Source organism: Ptiloglossa arizonensis, chromosome 7 (assembly GCF_051014685.1).
Source record: "Ptiloglossa arizonensis isolate GNS036 chromosome 7, iyPtiAriz1_principal, whole genome shotgun sequence".
In the NCBI taxonomy this organism is placed as follows: Eukaryota; Metazoa; Arthropoda; class Insecta; order Hymenoptera; family Colletidae; genus Ptiloglossa; species Ptiloglossa arizonensis.
The window spans coordinates 14,790,924-14,812,014 of record NC_135054.1 but is presented as its reverse complement, the minus strand read 5'-3'; the positions used below and the strand labels follow the sequence as shown (position 1 = coordinate 14,812,014).

Sequence of the window (21,091 nt, the reverse complement as noted above, 5' to 3'; positions counted from 1 at the left end):
TTTTGTTCCTCTAGTAAAATTATGATAAAATAAAACCTTTTTCAGATTTCGGATGACTTTTCGATTGTTATAATTTACCATTTATAGTTCCAGTTGGTTACATTGGAATATATAATTTACAACGTTCGAAAACTTCGGTCGACTTTTCATATATGTTACGGTTCAATATTTCTTCAAACATCCTGCATGACTCGTTCTCATTTTAACGAAGTGAATTTTCACTGAAGAGTAAAGTCTCGTAATGTAACCGATGAACCGAACAGTTATCAATTTGAAGTTAAACGGAATGAAGTGCAACTGCAGAGAAAGCTCGCGTCTGCCAATGAAAGTGGTTGAATTAAATGGCGCGACTGAATGGCACGAATTAAGATCGGTTACGGTGGAATATTTTCGGAGATCTCTTTTTCTTCTCGGATAAATTATTCATGACCTCGATGGCTGATTAATTGCGTCCTTAAGCTGAAGGATTATTAAGATAAACGATGTCCGCAAAAAAAACACTTCTTTTGATATTGGATTATACGGAAATATTTTCTTGATTTCACTCTTTCACGTTGACCCACAAAATTGTATCGTACAATGTTCGTAGATTGAAAGAATTATAATAATGATAAAGTTCCATTACTCTTGACTCATATTTTATGGAAAGTACGACCCTAGAACGAATGAATACCCATTTTTGGGCTTCTATCCATTTTCTATCGGTATGACTTCCGCTTGAATACTAAATTATAATTTATGAAACTTTTATCAACTTTAATGTAATGTAATTTTTAAATTTCGGTTCTCCTTATTCATATGGCTTTAAAATTTAAACGAGAAACGAGAACCGAAATTGTTAACAACAAAATTTAAGAATTAAATATTTATTGAGTAAAATTTTCAACGGTACGAGTGTACCATTTTTATTAATCGAAATAGTCGTTTAATTCTACGAAAGTATGAGAAATTTCTTGCTATTATCGATACCTTCAATCCGTGATTAGTAACGGAAAATGTTTAAGCAGTAAAAATATGAAGATTGCCGAAGTCCTTCTTGTAAATTTCACATCTTAACAAAACTTTAGTGCGAACTTTACGATCGTTCGTTGCATAAACGTTATCAACGACTTCCCATGAAAGTTTCTTACCGTCCCAACTAGCACGTTAATTCTCAACGAAGTTCACCTGCGTTACGCTTCCAAACAAGTTGGACTTCGTCGAACGTTCACAAAACTTCAGACTGTTCGTCGATAGAAAGTCATCGCGCGGATACAAGCGTAAATACCGTACATGACAGGTGAAGAACAAAAAATTACCATTTTACGCAAGTTACAATATTTATTGTCCGTTCGGTGTAAATACAGACAAGATGATAAAATATAATCCTTTGAACAGTACAGACAAACGTGTGCATTCGATCGATAAATAAGAAACTATGCAATAATATTGTAGTCGATTTTCAGAGTACTAGTAATTACATCATTCGATCGGATCGTACAAATATAATAGAATCAAGAAAGTTTCCCTTACACATTCATGCTATCTATAGCAAACCCGATACGCGTGAAGTCCAACCACAGGGAAGATATGACAAATACTAGAAATCCCCATGACCGAGCTTTTATGATAAATTTGTGGTAAATTTTGCAACCTTAAACAATTTCTCGAATATCCGCTGACCGACATTCGCTCGTTGCAGTGTACGCCTGTGACTCTGTTCGTCCCACTCTCTTCAAATTTAACGTATTATAATAACATTTTACGTAACTCTGAATTTCTCGTCACGTGTCTTATCTCACGAGGAAAGTCATGCACATATATTCAAGACACGAATCTCTTTCGTTGCGCAACGATCGATATCGTTTCGATTTTTCTAGAATAAACACCGTATTCAATTTTTCCGTTTCGAGTATCGTTGAACCATTTTAAGATATTTATCCACTGCCTACGAAGAGGATATTTATTCCTCTATTATGCCATTTATTTCTGTAAAATTCTTTCGCGAAATTGACCTCGGGTAGCAAAAAATCTGTACTCCCTTGAAATACGGGGCCGTAAGCGTTCTCCTTTTTACACGATACGATCAACGAAATTTCGATATACACTCCCTGATTAAATGCCTACAGTACCATTGACGGATAATGCGCAGCGATCCTCAGAAAACGTTTTTCATCGACCGATGTATCTGTTCTCTAACGAACTACGTTTCGTCGTATTCAATTTACCAGAACGTTTTGCAGACCGGGGTAATCAAATCGTAATTAAAAGTGTATTCCGAGCGGAAATGCAACGCTAGAATTTGCGACGATTAAATGCTTACGAACGGTATCTCACGGTGATTAACTTTTGATCCGCATCAAGCGCTGATTGCGATACTGCGAACGCCGCTATAAAACATTCATAAACAACTCAATTTACAATCGTCGAACACTTATCGTGGATTTCTACGTTGGATCGATGTTTCCTTGGGTAACGTTTCAACGGGAGAAAAAAAAACGTAATTTTTTCACTCAAAACGTACCATATTCGCTTCGCGGGAAGTATACACGGTGTGTTTCCCGAAATGATGCAATAAATCGAAAGAATAAGATCTGTGAGAAAAATCGTCTCAAGATACGAATCCTGGCTGAGTATGAAAATCAGAAATTGAAGTTACGAACATTAGGCGACCGCAAAAAGTAGCTATTACGCGTTCATGAATTATGGACTGGTACACGATACCACTCGTAAAATATGGAACCGGAAATTATTAAGAATTCGATGTTAATTATCGTCCCGTGTACGTCTAATAAAACGTTTGATATCGTTAACGAGTCACCTGGAGATGTAATCACTTTTTTTATTCGGTACATCGGCAACGCTATTTTTTGTGTCACGTTCACGCTTAGAAAGACACGAAATATTCTGTATTTATGCATATTAACGATACGTAACCTGTAATCAAAAGTGACACTATGTAGCTGTAAAATGAGAGCGCAGTTTCAAAGGAAAAACATATTAGTGGTTAAGTTTTTTAATAGTATTTCTAGCTACACCTCGCCTCGTATGTAAAAATAATATCTACTATTGCTTCTGCTGCTGGTTTGAGGATTCTTTTAGAAAAAAAATTACAGTTATCAATAAGTTGATCCATTGTACAAAAATAATGTTTAGTAACATCGACAAAATTACCCACGTAAGAATTTCGATTACATTTATCAATTATTACAACCATCAGGAACGAAATACAATGCAAACTTTTAATAAATTTTGTATTTCTGTGATCGTAGATATAAGTGTACAAATTTCATATTATTAATTCTCACGTTACAGGAGTTATGAAAGTTTAAGTCGAGGTATGTTTTCGTGCTCGGTTGGTAGAGTATTAATCAATTCTCGTTCATATTCCCGAAGCGTATTATCGAGCAACGAAATTCGTAATACGCTGTACTTAAATGTCAGAGACGGTTTCCGATGTTACACATGTACATCAGAGAGGAAAAAATCGACCGATCGGGTTGAAGGACCCGGGATTTGAATCTGAATCCCCTACTCGTTGAACGACTGCTTCGACCAATTAAGCTATACCAGTCGATGAGTCCTCTCACGAAGTCGCACGACCGTAATGGCCGCCGCCTACAAAAGAATATCCTTTTTTTCGAAGGGTGCACAATATGTCAGGTACCTGACGTACTCGCGAGGCAAAAGAACCGACCGCAAAGAAACATCCGGTATTCATCAATCGGCTGTCCGAAACAAATGGAAAATTACTCTTTCGTTTATAGGTTTTCGCGGTTAAGTGGTTCCGGAAGTTAAATACAAGCTCCATACCGCTGGAGAGTAGAATAAAATTCCAAAAAATGAACACGACCGAAACCGCGCTTTCTCGTGGTGTTCGACACAACGATCTTTCGAGTCCGAATACTTTTTCTCCTTTACGAGCACACTTTTCAATGGCGAATGGATTACTTTGTTTTTAAGGAAGTTATAAAAACAACCGTAAACCGTATGGAGAATTGTGCTCGTAGAACTATAAAGTAACTCGATACTAAAACATTCGTAGACACGTTATGCAGAAGCAAAGAGGAATTCGTAATTTATGGTTTTATTTAACTTGCTAATTTCTCGTGTTACGAGAATGCAAAAAGAAACGGTATTGCGTTATGTTTGAACAATGATGCACACAAGATGTCTCGTTTCTATCTATGCGAATACCGTTGAAGTTGTTTAATATCTGGAATTGTTTCAGATGAGAAGTATTTGGAAAATGTTACTGAAACGATTCATACGCGTACGGTCACAGAAAGAGTGAAAATATTTTTCAACGATGGCACGCGAATGTTCTAAATAGTATGGATAAACGAACGGAGTCGGAATAAATAAAACAAAAAGTTGGACTCGTATTAACTCGATCGATTTTACAATACATAAATGTTCACCGTGGTCTCGATGAATTCTAATACATCGTTAAACGTTATTTATGAATGTAAAGATACTAACGTAAGCGCATAATTAATTTTTCTATAAAAAGCAGGACTGTGTAATCAAAATGAACGAGTACGCGAAACTCATTGAAATTCTGCGCGTCAATGGACATGACTAAATCACAAATCATTTAATCTCTGCAATCCTTCAATGAATGCATAGATTCATATTGGAATTAATGTTTACGTTTATAACGTTGAAAACTTTTACTTCGTCGTTAGAACTTGTTAACGAAACGACGTATTTGTGTAACGTATTTTTCTTATTTTTACTCGTAAAACATTCTGCCACGAGTTGCACATTCAATTTGAAAACACTGTGTATAATAGGTTGTTCGATAAGTGCGTTGCAAATCTTTGTAGTCGTTAATTGTTATTTAGCTCGAAGACCACTATTCTTTACGGTTATCAATGCATTTGTGGTTGTTGGAAATTTTCCTATTGTAATCTCTTCTTCAATGACCATATTTAAACATCCGTTTCCGTCCTACACGCCTCAATATTTTATTTTTCCAGATACGAATACTTTGTATCGCCCATATTAAATCAACATTAGTCGAAAATCGTGTAATTAATAGCCATTAGATTTGAACAAGTATTTATGATCTCTTCTTCTTTTATATTTGCAGTCACGTTAACCAATGATCATTAGTCACTTATGTCAGTTTTGCATTCTCAAGGAATTCAATAACTTCCTTATTGTTTTCCAACGTGATCAATAGGAACGTTGAAACTACTTGTCAAATTTGTCTTTCGAGTACATCGGTGATTCAAGTATCCGATCAAAATAATTCAAATACTATTCGAGTACTTAAATATTCGATACTTAAGATACTTGATATTCGTAACATTTGAACAGTGTAGTCTACGAATCAAGTTCTTTAATTTCGTTATCCTTTTTCAAACTTTATTTTCGTTTAATAATAAAATAATGGTTACTCGTAAAATATTCGAATATTAAATTACTCGAACGATTCTAACCAACTGTCTTTAATATTTACGATCTTGTCCCATTTGTTAGATAATCTATGTAACGGTACATGTAGATTCCAAAAGCAACTTCAAAAACCAAAAAATACTAGATTTCGTTCGAACGCGATCGATACTCCGATAAGTGACCATTTAGACCCTACATTCTAAGAGCTCTCGAATACCATTTGCATCGACAATACAGAAACCCATCCGAAACTCTGAATCATTTGTTGATACTCACAACGGCCTTAATATAAATCCAAAGACCTCGTTAATAATTACAGTAATCTTTGGAAAATGGTACAGGTGAGCAATTAATAATTACAGTAGTCTTTCGACGACAGTTTACACGAGTAACGGATTATTTACCTTAATTCGAAATCATGAATTCGGTGATTCCCCTGAGCACATTGCGTGCACCGTTTCAATGAATCGATAAATGATCGGCGCTGTTACAGCCAGAACCGCGACATACTCTCCGGTGAATGTTTAGAAACAGTAAAAAATATTCTCGCTGGGTAACGTATCATTGTTCTTGGAAATCCCCACGAGAGAACGCAGCGCGTTCATTTCTGACGTCTGAACTTGCCACTTACACGTCAGTGTATGCACGAAGGTCATGGTCATTGAACGAGGATAATGCAATCGGGTGAAGATCGTATTAGTCACGACCGAGCACAACCGATGCTTTCAACGTTAATTGAACAAATACATCGCAACCGTGTAAAGATCGCGTTGCCTGTTATCCAAGGAAATTAGGACACTCGACAGACTATCCAACTGGAAATGTTTTACGTATCGAGTATAGCACCGAGACACCCCGTTACTCTGCCGTTTTTACTTAATCGAAATCATTCAGTGATAAATCTTATTATCAATTTTTCTTAATACTGTAACGAGCGAGTATTTTTCTGCTGCGTGCATTATATATCAGAAGAGAAAGATTAGATTACAGTTAGATTACTTTATGCATTTATAATTTATACTAATACGAGAAACACGTGTGAAACGTTTACGAAAAATGATTCGTAAAAATGTTTCTAATTTGAAACATATTCTTTCGTTTCGTTCGAAACGTTCTTCTTTTTAACTTACTATTATCGATTTTGTCATAGATCTTTTACTCGTGCAACTTTCGCCATTTAAATTTTATTATTTGAAATTTATTTTTAAATTTTATTACGATGATCGTTGCGTCGAACAAGGTTAAATGGAAGTATCGTTAACAATACTTTTAATATTAAAGTTCGATTGGTACTTGTCATTGTCCTTTGAAACATGCAGAAGTAAAATATAACATAAAATTAGCATTTAAGGTGACTCCTTTTGTTTTTATTTGAAATTCGTGCAACGAGAATATCTACATACATACTGGTTTTAACTATTATTAAAATGGTAATCAAATTTGGAATTGGGTGTAAATTCAGTTGGGAATAAAAGTTCTAGTTAACAATGACGTTACAATACAACTTTCATACGTTTTGGGAACATTCTGTGGCGTTCTGTATTCCGCCATATTATCGGATTAAATGTCCAGCTGACTAATTACCGTTGAATGTAGATACTTATACGGGTAAAAACGAATCACAGGGAGGAAATTGGTATACGTTAAAGCCCTTTAAACGTTACACGAATTACACGATATATCCTCGTGCCATTTACAGTGGTATTCCTTGATACTTAATAATTCCTTTATATTCTAAATTAACTATCAAATGAATTCCCTTCGATGGGCAAACGTCTATCCTTGATTCGAGTTTCACATAAAAATTTCTCCTTTATTCGTTTCTTGCATAAAAATCTCACCCTAATTTGCCTCTTACGTAAACATCTCTCCCTAATTCGTTTTCCACGTAAAGATCTTTTCTTAATTCGTCTTTTACATGAAAAATCTCTCCCCAATTTGTCTCGTACATAAAAATCTCTTTTTAATTCGTCTCCTACCTAAAAATCCCTCCTCGAACCGTCTCGTACATAAAAATCTCTTTTTAATTCGTCTCCTACATAAAAATCTCTTTTTAATTCGTCTTTTACATAAAAATCTCTCCCCAATTCCTCCTCTGCGTAAAAATTTCTCTTCGCATTCGTCTTTTACATAAAAATTTCTCCCCAATTCGTCTCTTACATAAAAATTTCTTTCGTTCGTCTTCCATATAAAAATTTCTCCACAATTTGTCTTCTACACAAGGATCTCACCTAATTCGTCTCGCAGGTAAAAATCTCTCCCTAATTCGTCCCTCACGTTCCATACATTTAACTCGTAGTTTCTCGCGATACCGAGATGAGGCATCGATGACTCCACAGAGGAACTCTGACTACACGGTCAATTTTTTCCCCACCTGGAACACTTGGATTCGAGTTATCGACGTTTAGAGTCGCCCACGGGTGTAACCAGGCGACATCATCAAGGAGGGTAGCTAACGCGGCTAATGTCCCGCGCGGGCCTAAACAGGGATCAATCGCATAAACTTTTCAGCCGTTTCATCGGGAACCCTATTTATAGCGACGCTTCACGGCGTTATCCTGGCCCGTAGATATAAATACGATCTTTTATTTCCCTGGAGGGGTCCGAAAGGATACTGAAACATAGCGTCGCCTCGAAAATGTAGTCTCCTCACGATCGGACCAGTTCTCTGAGAGGTGATCACCGGCTGCTTCGGATTAATCCCTTCTCTCTGGTTCCCTAGCCCCCACCCCACCGTCTCCAACGGCTCCCGAAGCCGGAACCGATGACACGTCTGGTAGGAGACGACCACGAGGTATTCTTTCTCGCGTTTTGCCACCTCCTTGGACCGAATCCTTCTCGCTGGACGTAGATTAACTTTTGATACGCGACCTAGCAGTCACGCGTCGAGCCTCGATTCGTACACATCGCGGCTACGTTATACGATTGAATAAAAATTTCTATCGACGAACAGAGGGCCACCGTTACTGGCGTAGCGAGACTTTAACCGATTGCAACTCGGTGATCCCAGAAGGCAACGCGGAGGTATTAAGGGCGGTGAGAACACGGGGCGTGGAGGAAGAACAAGGGTGGAAATAAACGGGCAAACGTGAGTGCAAAGTAATCGTTAATCTTGTTGCCGGGGCGAGAAGCGTGCGGAAGTGTAAGTTTAATCTAAATTATGGAAAACGCTTTGCATCTCCAGTAGGCGCTTTGGGGCTCCATGCGGCGCGGATAAAGCAATGGCCGCGAATCATCCACCGTGCTTTTATCGCCGATTTTACAGCGCTCGTGATTACAGTCGGATCAAAATCAACCGGTCGTTCTACAATAGATTCGAGAGGTCATTTTAGTAGGTGCGGGGGGTGGTTTTGTACAGGGCTGCTGCGTCCCATTATCTTGGGTGTCTTCGCGCATACTGGAAGGACACACGGTCCGTGTCTCTCATAAATTTGTCTGTTACCGGACCGAAGGTACTGGGTTGGATGGCTTTTGGAAGTAGAACGTGTTCTCGTCACGATTTCCTGTTCAACGAACAGGTGATTTTGATTTCGGTTTATCGTTGGTAGAATTTCATTTTCTATGTACCTACCGTAATTTGTCGGTAGTGTTTAGTTGGAATCGAGGGATGGGGATGGCTTTTGGAAGTGGGATTCTGATCGTTAGTCGAACTTTATTTTTGTGAACACTAATTTTTCGATAGAGCGTTTCGTTGGAATCGAGGGACAGGTAGAATAGTTTTTGGAAGTAGAGCATTTTATTGACGTGATTCTTCGTTGAACGATGAATGTAATTTTACATTACCTACGCTAATTTATTGGTAAATTGTTTCATTAGAATAGAATGATAGGTAGAACGATTGCACAGGTAGAACTTGATCTTAACGTGATTAGCTGTTGAGCAACCAGATGATTTTCATTCTGATATGTTAATATAATAGAATCTCGTTCTATATGTACACTAATTTGTCAGTAATACCGTTTCATTAGAATAGATTAATAGATAAACTGGTCGTAGAAATAGAACTTGTTCTTGGCACGATTGACCGTTTAACAGCCGGATGATTTTAATTTTGATATAATAATTGAATCTCGTTTCATATGTACACTAATTTGTAATACTGTATCGTTCAAATTGAGTGATAAATAGAGTGGCTCGGAATTAGAACTTGTTATTGTCAGCAATATCGTTCCATCACAGGGTGATAAATAGAATAAGTGTGGAAGTAGAACATCTTTTCGGTGCAATTCGCTGTTGATTTTGATTTCATCGTAGCAATGGTATCTAATTTCATATTTATACCGATTTCTCGCTAATACTATCGCATTGGAATCGAGTGACGTTTATAAACATAAGCTGGTATTTAATGTAGACCCGAAACATGTGATCCCAGTGATCCCTAATCCTCTTCTCGCGTACGATACGTCGTCACGCGTTTTGAATCAGTTTCCATAATTTCGTGTATCCCAGAAATCTACGACGATATTTAGCCACGAACTGCGATCGTGTATTTTTTACGAATTATTTTACGCGTATGAAAAGTTTCATCGTCTTTGAAATATCGTGACTCAAGGTGCTTGGATCGCGGAAGACTTCGCGAAGAGTTATTTCATTCAGGAGGCATTGTGGTTAATCATGGGCTGACGTCTAGGAATTTCAGAAAGGTAGTGACAGTGAAAGCAGAAAGTTTCCTTATTCTCACTTATTTGAATGAAACTGGACACTCGCGTGGGAAAACGTATTTACCAATCATTTACAAATATATACACTCGGTTGTGTACAATATCTATAAGGAAATGTCAATGTTGACTTTTAGCAGACTCTTACACGTCGTGGTAAAGGTCAGATAGATATTGTTGAGTATAGAATAGAATTCAGATACCATCGAATATAGAATAGAATTCAGATGCCATCGAATATCCAATTGGACGCATTGTTCGTTATGCACTATGGGGTATAACTTTTTTTTTATTTGTCCAAATAGAGGACACTTGTATGTATTTTACGTGTTGTGAGTTTCTCTTTAATTTTCACTACATTCGGATGTACCTTCATGTTGTATTCCTATTTTAAATAATATATTTTCTAAGTCTTTTTTGTTTCTCGATCATTTTCTCGTAAACGTATCAACACATTTATTTTTAAATTTAAATATCATTTCTTTATTTAATATTTGTATACTTCTAAAGAGAATCAAATTAGGTACTTTGTTCTCAATGCCCATACAAAGGATTTCATCTACATGTTTAAAAGTATATAGATATTATCGACTGGAGTTCAAGATTCAATTACACGTTTACAAGCATACATTGGAAATTGGTTATAAATTACTATGACGATTTTTCAAAGAACTCGGAAATAACACGGTACTTTGAAGAACACGAATCTGTTACATCATCATCCACAACATATACCTTATCAATCACGACACTTAAGCACTATGAATGTAAATACAAAGTTATACATAAGATTTTCTGATAATCGAATTATCGTAAAATAAGAGTTAGTGAGACGAATTTATCGTCTCACTAACTGCACCTAGGTGGTTCCTATCAACGACAATTTTATACTTCAAGCAGAGAAACGTGAACTAGATACCATTGATACTTTTTTAAAAACAATATCATCCAATGAATTTTGCAAATATCATTGAAATTATCTCTTAAGGCTCCAATTCTTCCGCGCTTAATTGGAGACTACTTTCGTAATCAATTTTTTTCTCAGCGTTTCGTAAATGCCAATTGTGTTTCTCGTTCGTGACTCACGATGCGTTTAATCCCATCGCTATTTGCGACTCAATGGCAACGCGTTTATGTTGTAAAATAACGTTTCGTGCCACTTTAAGAAACGACGACGTGATCGATGAAACACAGAGTCGGCTCACATTACGTTCGAAGGAAAGTGCGGATCGATGCTTCCAACGAACATGATGAATTATTCGAAGTTTATGCGAATTTAGACGCAAGTACAGATTTTCTTTTCTTTTTTATTATTAACGTATCCTTTACGAGTGACGATGATCAATTGTCGCGCGATATCGTTACGTTTAATCGGTGTGAACTTATTTTTAATTCCTCGATACGAGGATAATTTATGGATATTCTCGTGCATTGGAAATTTATGGCATCGTTCAGACACGTACGTACAATGAGATTCGCGAAACGACGGCTCGAGAAAGATGACGTATACCTTTTTATTTCGGTGAGCTTTTCAAATTTTCTTTCTCATCCACGAAATTGAACGAATTTGGTCCAACAAGAATAATTACTCCTGTATTTGTTCGCGTTCACTCTATGGATAATTATGAATTTAAAGGCTACTTGGAACTAAGTTGCATCGTTAAAGTTTACTCTGTAGACAATTGTGAATTTAAAAAAGGGACACTTGAAATTTAGTTATTAGAGAATTATTATCTCTGGCTTAATATTCTCGATGAAATTTATAGTTTATCACACGATAGATTCGAAAATACCGATTATTGAAAGAAAAGTACTTACGTTTCAAACAAATCTTATTATTTAGAAATAATAATCAACGAAACTATTGCGATAGTTATTTAAGTATAAGATACAATTTTAAATGAAAATCACACTAACGTTATTGTGAGACTGTTTAACTCGATTGAATTGGAAATACATAAATTTTACCTTTTTGCTCGAATTCGAAATCAGAGAGATCCTTAATGTGGAGTTTCTTTATTTACGACGACAATTCGAGAAACTTGTTTCGTCTACATGGATATTTTGACTCGAGATGAAGGCTCTTCAGAAAATCGTATACATTCTAAAAATTAACACGTGTGTGACAAACTCCTACATATACCATACATTCGACTAGTAACTAAGCAAAGATTAAAGTAAACAACACGAACGTTCAAGGTTACTTTTACCAGAATTCTTCAACAATATACAATCGTCGCTATTTGTATCGTATTATTTCAAAAATATAATTGCAACAATGTGTACCAGGTCGGATATCTTGATTTCTGAAACTTGAAATTTAATTTCTTCGTTACAAGTTTCCATGATGGAAAACCTTTCGTCGTTTTCCTTTAAGAATCTTCGAGTGATCTCTGAAATTTCGAAAACGAGTACCGTTACAAATTTCGAAGAAAGTTACTTTAACGATGTTCGCGCTCGTCGAATCGTGCAAGTAGTTCAATCTCGGTGGTTTAATTTTTCAAATAACCGTGGGCAGCGATTGTTGCGTTGGAAAACTTACGATACACACGCGTATAGGCGCGACACGGGGCGATAAATTATTTAAAAAGCCGTTACGCGTATTATAATGGATGCTCTTCGCCCGGCTTTCCTCGCGAGGAATTCTGATAAAGGACGAGAAGAATTGTCCTCGGGCGAATTCCCATCTCCAACAAGAGTTACAATTAATTGCTATCTACACGCAATAAATTGCCAGCGAGCGGGCGCGAGGAACGATGATAATGTAAAAGCTCGGCGTGCTCTATCTTCTCGAATCGTCGGTCATTGTATCGTCCGTGGAAAGTTGAAAACTTACTTTTAAAATTATTACAAGCTCTGCATCTGCAGGGTCCACGGACCCTTCACGGTGTTTCGTGCAACGAATTTTGACTGTTTGCGTCGATTCTAGGGTGTACACCCATAAATTGAATCGACCTGACCCAGACCTAACCCACAATTGAGATTTATCGGTTGCTTTAATCGCTTAGACAAAGAATTTTACTTTGTATAAAAATAAATTGGGTGTATTCGATATGAAATAGATAAAACATCAACTGTATCTTCTATCTCTCTCGAATAAGCTCTAGATCTATAGTTGGGGTCGAAATCCTTTTTTTCTATATTCGATATAAAATAGATAAAACATTTCTGTCCCTTCTGCCTCTCCCGAGTAATCTCTACACCTATAGTTGGGTCAAAGTTCTTTTTTTCCAGTTAGGTATATCGATGCAAAATAGATAAAACATTTCTGTACGTTTCGCCTCTTTGAATGCACTCTATACCTACAACTGGGTGAACATTTTTTCTTTCTACTTAGATACATTCTATATAAAACAGACAAAACGTTTCTCTATCTTTCATCTTTACCAAATAAACTCTATATTCCTCAACAACGAACCAACTATTACGATCGAGTCGAAGTGACCCTACATTCTCTGCACAAGTTTCGATCGTTCCTCGAAACAAATCGCACGAAAAATAAACTCTACGTGTACACGTAATTGTACCAAACGACTAAAACACGTAGGTGGAAAAAATAACGATTCTAATTCGCCATTGAATGGTAATTCCGTTGGACGTAATCGATTTAAAATTCTCGATCGAAGACCGAACCCTTATCCAACTCGAAACCGATGCAACTCGGGCGACAAACCGGCAACTCAGGTGCATATTCCGAACCTGTTTATCTCGAGACTTCGCATTAACCTACTTATTGCTAAACTTTGCTCAGTTTCCGGGATCCTCGCCTCCGAAACGATTAAGTCGATCGTCTAAATGACCCGCTCCCACCTAGCGCGACAACCGGGACAGAATGATGTAATGCTCGTTTAAAGAGTCCACATTCTTCGTAACCAACGCGTAAACGTTCCACGGCTCTTTGTGCAAATGAACGAACTTCTCTCCTAACCTGGTAAACTTGCCCCGAGCGAGGCGAGAAGGAGGAAGAAAGAGATTATATCGAGTTCCGCGGAAACCGTGAACGCGCGGGCGCGTTTGTTTCTTCGCTATCGCGTTTCGCGAAATTTCCAAGGCGACACAGGGGGGGTGAGCGAACGAACTGGGTGGGAGGGGGGGTTGAATGTGGGTGGTTCGCACAGCGGAAAGTTTGAATTTAATTTTCCATCCGAGACAAAGCCGCGCGGCGTACAACGAACGCGTACGAACGAGATTCGGCGCGGTCGAGTCCTCGGCAATTCCGGTGAGCTCTCCCGTTTCCGTTGTATCGTCGATAAAAATGGTGCCACGGCCTCGAGCTACGAAAAAAAGGACCGTGTCGTTGGCTCCCGTGTAGTCCGCCGAGCCGATTATTTAACGAACAGACGCGACCGAATTATTCAACAACGGTAGGGAAATTTCAAACAATTTGAAATTCTATGCGACTCGTACTTGCGTTCAAATTGGTGGTTACTCGTGTTCTCGTGTTGATCGAGTGTAAATGTTTCTTTCAAAATTATCGTTTCGTTTCACCGAACTTGTTTCCAGTTAAACTTCGTTCGACCAGCGTACGCTTTCTTTCACGATTCGTGGTGAACATCCAATCGAAAGGAATGCCGACTACCGAATCGAAGATTGTATTTTTAGATGTGAACTAACGCGAGGCAAGTGTCCGCGAAAGACTGGCTGTAATCTCGAATGAATTTCGTTTTCAGTCTTCGTTGCTGTAACAGTTATCGTCGAGCGATCCACGACACGGGTCACTTGATCGCTACACACAAATACAGGATCACGGCTGGGGTGTTCGAGCGGTGGTCTTTGGGGTCCCTTGGGCAGTGGTCTTTGAGGTTTCTTAGACAGTAATCTTTCGGGTTTCTCAGACAGTGGCCTTTGAATCCACCGGTGAGAGAATCGCTCTGTATTTTCCAACGGTATCCAAATCCTTGAAAATATACAGCGTGTTTCTCCCATGAGCGAACTCAAAGACAGTACCGACACCTAAACCACCCGACCATAATCCCACTCGAGTCTAGGTTTTCGTTCACAGACCGTACGAATGCACCAGTCTCCGTTGCAATGGTCTTCGTCGACCAGTGACGCGACAGAGACACAGGCCACTTCATCGCTACACACAAACACGGGATTGTCATCGAGATGTTTAAACAGTGGTCTTTGGGTCCACTGGCGAGAGAATCACCCTGTGGACAAACACCCTGCAATCACCCTGTAAACGGTCTCGGGGACAACACGGTTCTCCCCGACGGAGCGTAAACCCGGCCACGTGGCCCCAATACTTGTAAATCGCGACTTTAATCGAGGTACGGGGCGAACGTTCACCCCCCCTCTCTCCTCTCAAACGTCGACGTAAATTTTTACGTCGACCCATAAAGCGCGAAACCTCGAGCGTGTTGCTCGGCTCGAAGTGTCCTCGAGGAACGCGCATCGAGTGTTAAATCTTCCTCCTAGGGGCGCAGCTATCGCGTCTCGCGCTTTGCGCCGTGGATGTTTTACAACTGGAAACCCGCGTTGAATGTAACGCGTTCGTCTAACGACTAGTCGAGCGTTTTGCGGTGAATTAAAGTACCTCCGATACCACGTCCGTGGAACTACGTCAGAACTGCGAGCTGGTCTGATTTAAACACTTGGGGTGGGCGGAGGGTGAGGACGAGTAGCAACGACGAACCAACTGTGAAATCGTAAATACCCTTGGGAATTACAACGTTACCACGATGGCGTCGTTACGATACACGCGAACCTATCTCATCCCCTCCCCTTCCATCTTGTTTTTATTAAAACGTTCATTAGTATCGCTTCGAGTTATTCAGACGTGTATACAGATGTCTACGTGTACGAAAACTTGCAGTATCGATCGTAAACGGAATTCGAGTAACAGCCACGAGGATACATATCGAATTATAACCAGAATCGAGGAGAGTATCCAGTTGGCCAAAAATACGTGAAATTATGTACTCGTTAACGCGTTAACGACCGTTCACCGAATCGCCAATTATCCATCGCGGACTTAACGTTCTTATTAATTGGATTTTTCATGCTTCGAATCGCCTGGGCTTTGCGGCGGATTCGTCGGTGTACTTGGAGGATCGCATGCGCGAACGTGATCTTGTTCGAGTAGATTGTTAGTGTTTGAAGTTTCGCGAGGTCGGATGTTTGATTTTTCTTTTCAGATACGAGAGGTTGATTAGTAAATCGATAAGTTAGGGAAGAACGAGGATACGTGAGTGGTTTTATCGGTTGGTGGCGCACCGAAATTCTCTACCGCGAGTGAAAAACGAATTCTATGGGAAAAAGAACGAAGAGTTCTTTACGAAGAAGGGATCTTTATGGTTCTGTGTACAGCTCGGAAATGGAAAGATGACTCTTGGGTCGAGAGCGAAATTTTTATGCGAAATTTAAATCTAGAACCAGATCGAAAACCTACGCGACGTTTTCAATTGTAAAAAGGAATCGATAAATATACAAAGCTGATGTAAATAAAAGATTTTCTACCATATTTTTACCATAGTTTACTTTGTACCATATTCTATCGACGTTGATATACCTGGTAAGAATTAAAGAAACATTGGTCGAACGAAATACTTGATTTATAACGATCCCTTTATTCGACGTCTTCGTAATGAACCTAAAACACACTTACATCCGAACATTAGTATACAGTCGTCTCTGTTTGATAATCAGACGTTTTGCCTTCAGCGTGCCACAGTCGACTTTATCCTGTTTGTCTACCGACCCTCTTTCTTCCGGTGTATCCTTTTGATGTAGAACCTAACGAAGAAATGGTGAAATCCACTGTGCCGCATTGTGTGCAATAACAGAGGGCATGGTACAAATTTCAAATTAATTTCACTCTAAATTCCACTCATTGAATGTCTTCGTTCGAAGACGTCTAGTCGAAAAAGTCAGATATTTTTAAACATGGAAAATAATAATCATTCATTAGGCACGTTAATGTGACATTTATTGTTTAAATATAATTATTCGCACGACACGCGCGAAGGTTACATGTTTTCGCATAACATTCCATTTTTTTCCTAGACGTCCTTTCTCTTCTAAAGATGCAAGTAAATTTCAAGGACGATGAGAATCGAATATTGATCAAAGGAATTCTCCTTTCCTAACGAAACGTTTAGGAATTTTGTGTCCCACGGAATGCAAAGTATTTAAGTAGAAAATTTACGAATGTACTGGAAAAGCTCCAATTTTTTAAATATTCAAAGCTCCGTGTATTCCAGCACCTAGAAATTACACGCGGTATATAAGCTAAGAGAAAAATCGTTAAATGCACTGTTATCGAAAATTTATATTACATTTATGCCAGTTTGCTTCCTCATACGTATAATCGATGTTCAGGGTTATTCTTCTAAAGTATGTCATAATTAAAAAGTGTAACAGTACATAAACGATGCATCGACGAATGATAAAGTCGCATTCCTATTTTATCAAGAAGCAATCCAAACGTGTTCTTCTTTATCGTCTTTCAATAAGTACGTTTCATGGTGATGTATGCAAGAAGAATGACACTGGGTACATTGGTAAAAATATATTCGTGTTAGAATAGAAGGAATCTGTTTAACGATCGATAACTTTGTTCCAGGATCAGTCGGTTCTATCACTGCAGACTTTACCGAGGATTCGAAACGATGATGCGTTTCACAGTGGTGATAACTGTTCTCAGTCTTTGCGTACTCTGTGTACGTACCGGTCCTGCAATTGGTATAGGTAAAATGCTGGACGAAGACTTTATCTACTTTCCGGAACAAGCGGAATACGTAAGGCTCGCTTCCAAGTGTCCGGATAACATGATCCTGTGGCCATTGGACCGTCGGTGTTACAGAGAAGGCGAGGAAGGACCCTGTAATATCGGTCGAATTTTGATTTTCGACAAACGATACCTGAAACCATACTGTCAGGATACTATACTGGAATGAAACACTCGGTACATAGATATTATTCTTATCGACCGCATTCAATTTCACCAAAGATGGCACTAGGTATTCGAAACGACTCGTCACGTGCTCAAGAAATTACTCCGTTTATTGATACTACTAATAAATAATTGGCGGTAATGATTTATAATTATTCAGTTATGAAATAAGCCTACTTCGCGGTCAACTGAAAAGTCATTTGTCGTGTTACGATTGCCATAGAATTATTAAATAATATACTTGTTTTATTGTCAAACTTAGTGTAATAAATATTTTTGCAAACATCTCGGAAATTGAAGCCAATCCATGGATACGTGTATAGATAGAAATTGTTCGTAAAAATTTCTGATATCGCTAATTTAATTACGAAAAGTTTCTTTGCGAAGTGCTGGATTATTTATCTCAACGACAACAATAATTTCATGTATAGTAAATTCAGTAGTTATCTCAATTGTACTTCCCGCTGATTAAAATGTCCCGATGGACATTTTAACACGGCGAGTATTTGCATCCCTCGTTATTCTGTGATTTTTTTTAAAAAAAACTTGTCCAGCAGCATCCGTAATTTCTCGGTGCATTTGAATCGAGTTTTAATCTGAATGCTAAAGAATAAAAGAATTTTATTGCCAAGAAACGAAGTAAGAGCTTAAGTGGAAAAGTTTTCCTGTTTTCGTGGAACTTTGAGCGCCTCTGATGGCCAAACGTACAGCTTCCGTACCCTTGTTTGTATAAACTTTTCTTATTTTATGCACGGCCTCTATTTATTACTATAATATACGAAACGATAACAGTATTAATAAAAAATAGCGAAACATTCTTTGTTTACCATGACAAATTGCGTTAACATTGTTCATATCGAGGAAAAGATTTTTTTATCTTTAAATATCGTTTAAATTAGGGCAAATCTTCTGCCCTAAATTCAATGCATCGAATTAACGATTGAAATTCTATCTTCGTAGATCGAAAACAAATCGAGATAAATTTAAACGTAGACTGAAACGGAAAAATGATGTTTAGTGAATAAAATCGAACGTTGAACTAATTTATCGACTCAAAGGCAATAAATATCGTGTTTGCGTATTGATAATGAATCTATAAAACTTTCGAAGAAGAGTAAATAATGTTTTAAGGAATAAGATTACATCTGTACCGTATTAATTAAATGTAAATAGAAATGTTCATGGAAAGAAATGACAAATGAAGTTTTCAATATATTTAGATAATTTATTCGATTGAATCCCCTTTATCTAGCATTATCCGAACCAGTAACGAATGATTGGTAAACGTTCAAACTGTTTCACCACCTCTACTTGTACAATACCATAAGTTTCATGGTGGTTAATCGAATCGTGGCAATTTGTGGGTCATTTTATTCTTCCGTATTTTATTTCCCACGTATTGTTCCAATATATCCAACGTTCAATGTATCGATCATTCATTTACAATTTAATCTAGCGATTGACACAACGTAGACCCCAAGAGTGAGTATTCCGATCGCCACTTATTATCTCGTACCTTCTCTACCCCTTCTATTTGTTTGCGTGGAGCCACTACGTGCCTCGAACGACAAGCAATCCACTATTAACTCTATTTTAAGAATGATTGCTACCGGGTAATAGGCTCGATAACCTCGTCGGATTTTCGATCTTCAGTCTGGTACGCGTACAAACAAGGCACAATCGAGTTTACTTTGCACGATCCCTTGGCGCACTTCTGCACCGAAGGATACCAATACCCTCGCTGTGATACAACTTAACCAGAAATGTACTTTCCTCCCTCGTTAATTGCTCGTTTAAAATGGTCGAGTAATTTCCTATCAATAGGGAAATTTAGTACGAAGAATAAACGATTCGGTGGATTTTTCGAGCGATCATAGGTGTGTTGCTACGATCGCTAATTATGACGCAGAACACGACGATAATAAAATGAACATTCTTAAACTTCGATTACTTTGAAGCAATTGTAACCTCAATTTCGAATCTCTGTTCGTCTTGGTTTTAATTGATTCGAACTTACTATGATTATATCGAGAAAACTGAGAAACTAATAAAAATTAGACAAGATGAATCAAACTTTTAAAAATTAAATATTTTGATAAAGCACGAAGAAGTTTATTATATTTTTAACAAATGAAATAACTGTCCGCTGTTAATCTTACTTCGTAGACTAGTAGAGTTATGTGTATATTGGGCTGGACGAGGGGAGGTGCGGGGCTAAGCGATACCAGTAGTCGGTAAGGTAGAATATTCTTGCTATATTGCTGAATTTTTGAATTTCTAAATAGTAACGTTTGAATCCTTTGAGTGGCAATATCTCTCGACGAAATTACGGTAATCTGACGCCAGTGAATTCCCTTTTACGATGAATTTGGAATCAGAATAGCAAACGTATTTGAAAAAATCGTAGTAACTCCAGAATCTTCGCAGTAGACGGTGAAACTGATTCAGAAGATTAGGATTATATCGAGGATTGAAAATCACAACTGTATTCCGATAAATCTTCAAGTATCGAGCTTTCGTATATTGTTCGCAGTGACGTTTCATCGAATGTATTAAATTTAAAAATTGTAATAGGGAATATATAATCACTAGGCCTTAACAGACACGATACGTCGTATCATCGGTGCTATGAGTGCACCATTGAAACACAAGTGACATTTTATTTTCACGAGTGTGTACGTAGAATTGAAAACAAAACTGAACACTGCCAGGAGGGATATTGATTTCGGATTACTGGGGCACTTGGAACAAGTAGTATGATGACGAAAAGACGATAAAGTTATTGGGCCATGATATACGAAAGCTCTTTTACAAATGTTTTTTTTTTTATTTTAATATGCGCGAGTGTGGAGACTGTTTATCTACAACGTTTCTCTTCAGCTTAATCTAAACGCACACTTGTATTCTGTCGTCGACACAAATACAACGAAATTACGTAACGGATAGGGGATCCATACTTTTCCATGTTTAATCGTGTACCTCGTACTTGTTAGTATAAAAACCGTATAACTTAGAACAATAGGATATTTTCCAACTCACTATGAAAAATTAAAATAACACAAACACTGCAATAGAATTATTAATATTCTATTTCGCAATTCAATATCTAATCAATATATTTTTCAGTTTCAGTCACTTTGACACGTTCGACAGC

The 21,091-nt window shown here is 37.9% G+C and overlaps 1 long non-coding RNA gene across 1 annotated transcript; it reads left to right on the top strand.

Moving 5' to 3' along the window:
• The first annotated feature begins 8,226 nt into the window (after positions 1 to 8,226).
• Positions 8,227 to 18,222, top strand: LOC143149316 (uncharacterized). The gene is made up of 2 exons (XR_012992751.1): positions 8,227 to 8,470; positions 17,608 to 18,222. It is a non-coding gene; the product is annotated as an uncharacterized LOC143149316 (long non-coding RNA).
• Positions 18,223 to 21,091: the final 2,869 nt, after the last annotated feature.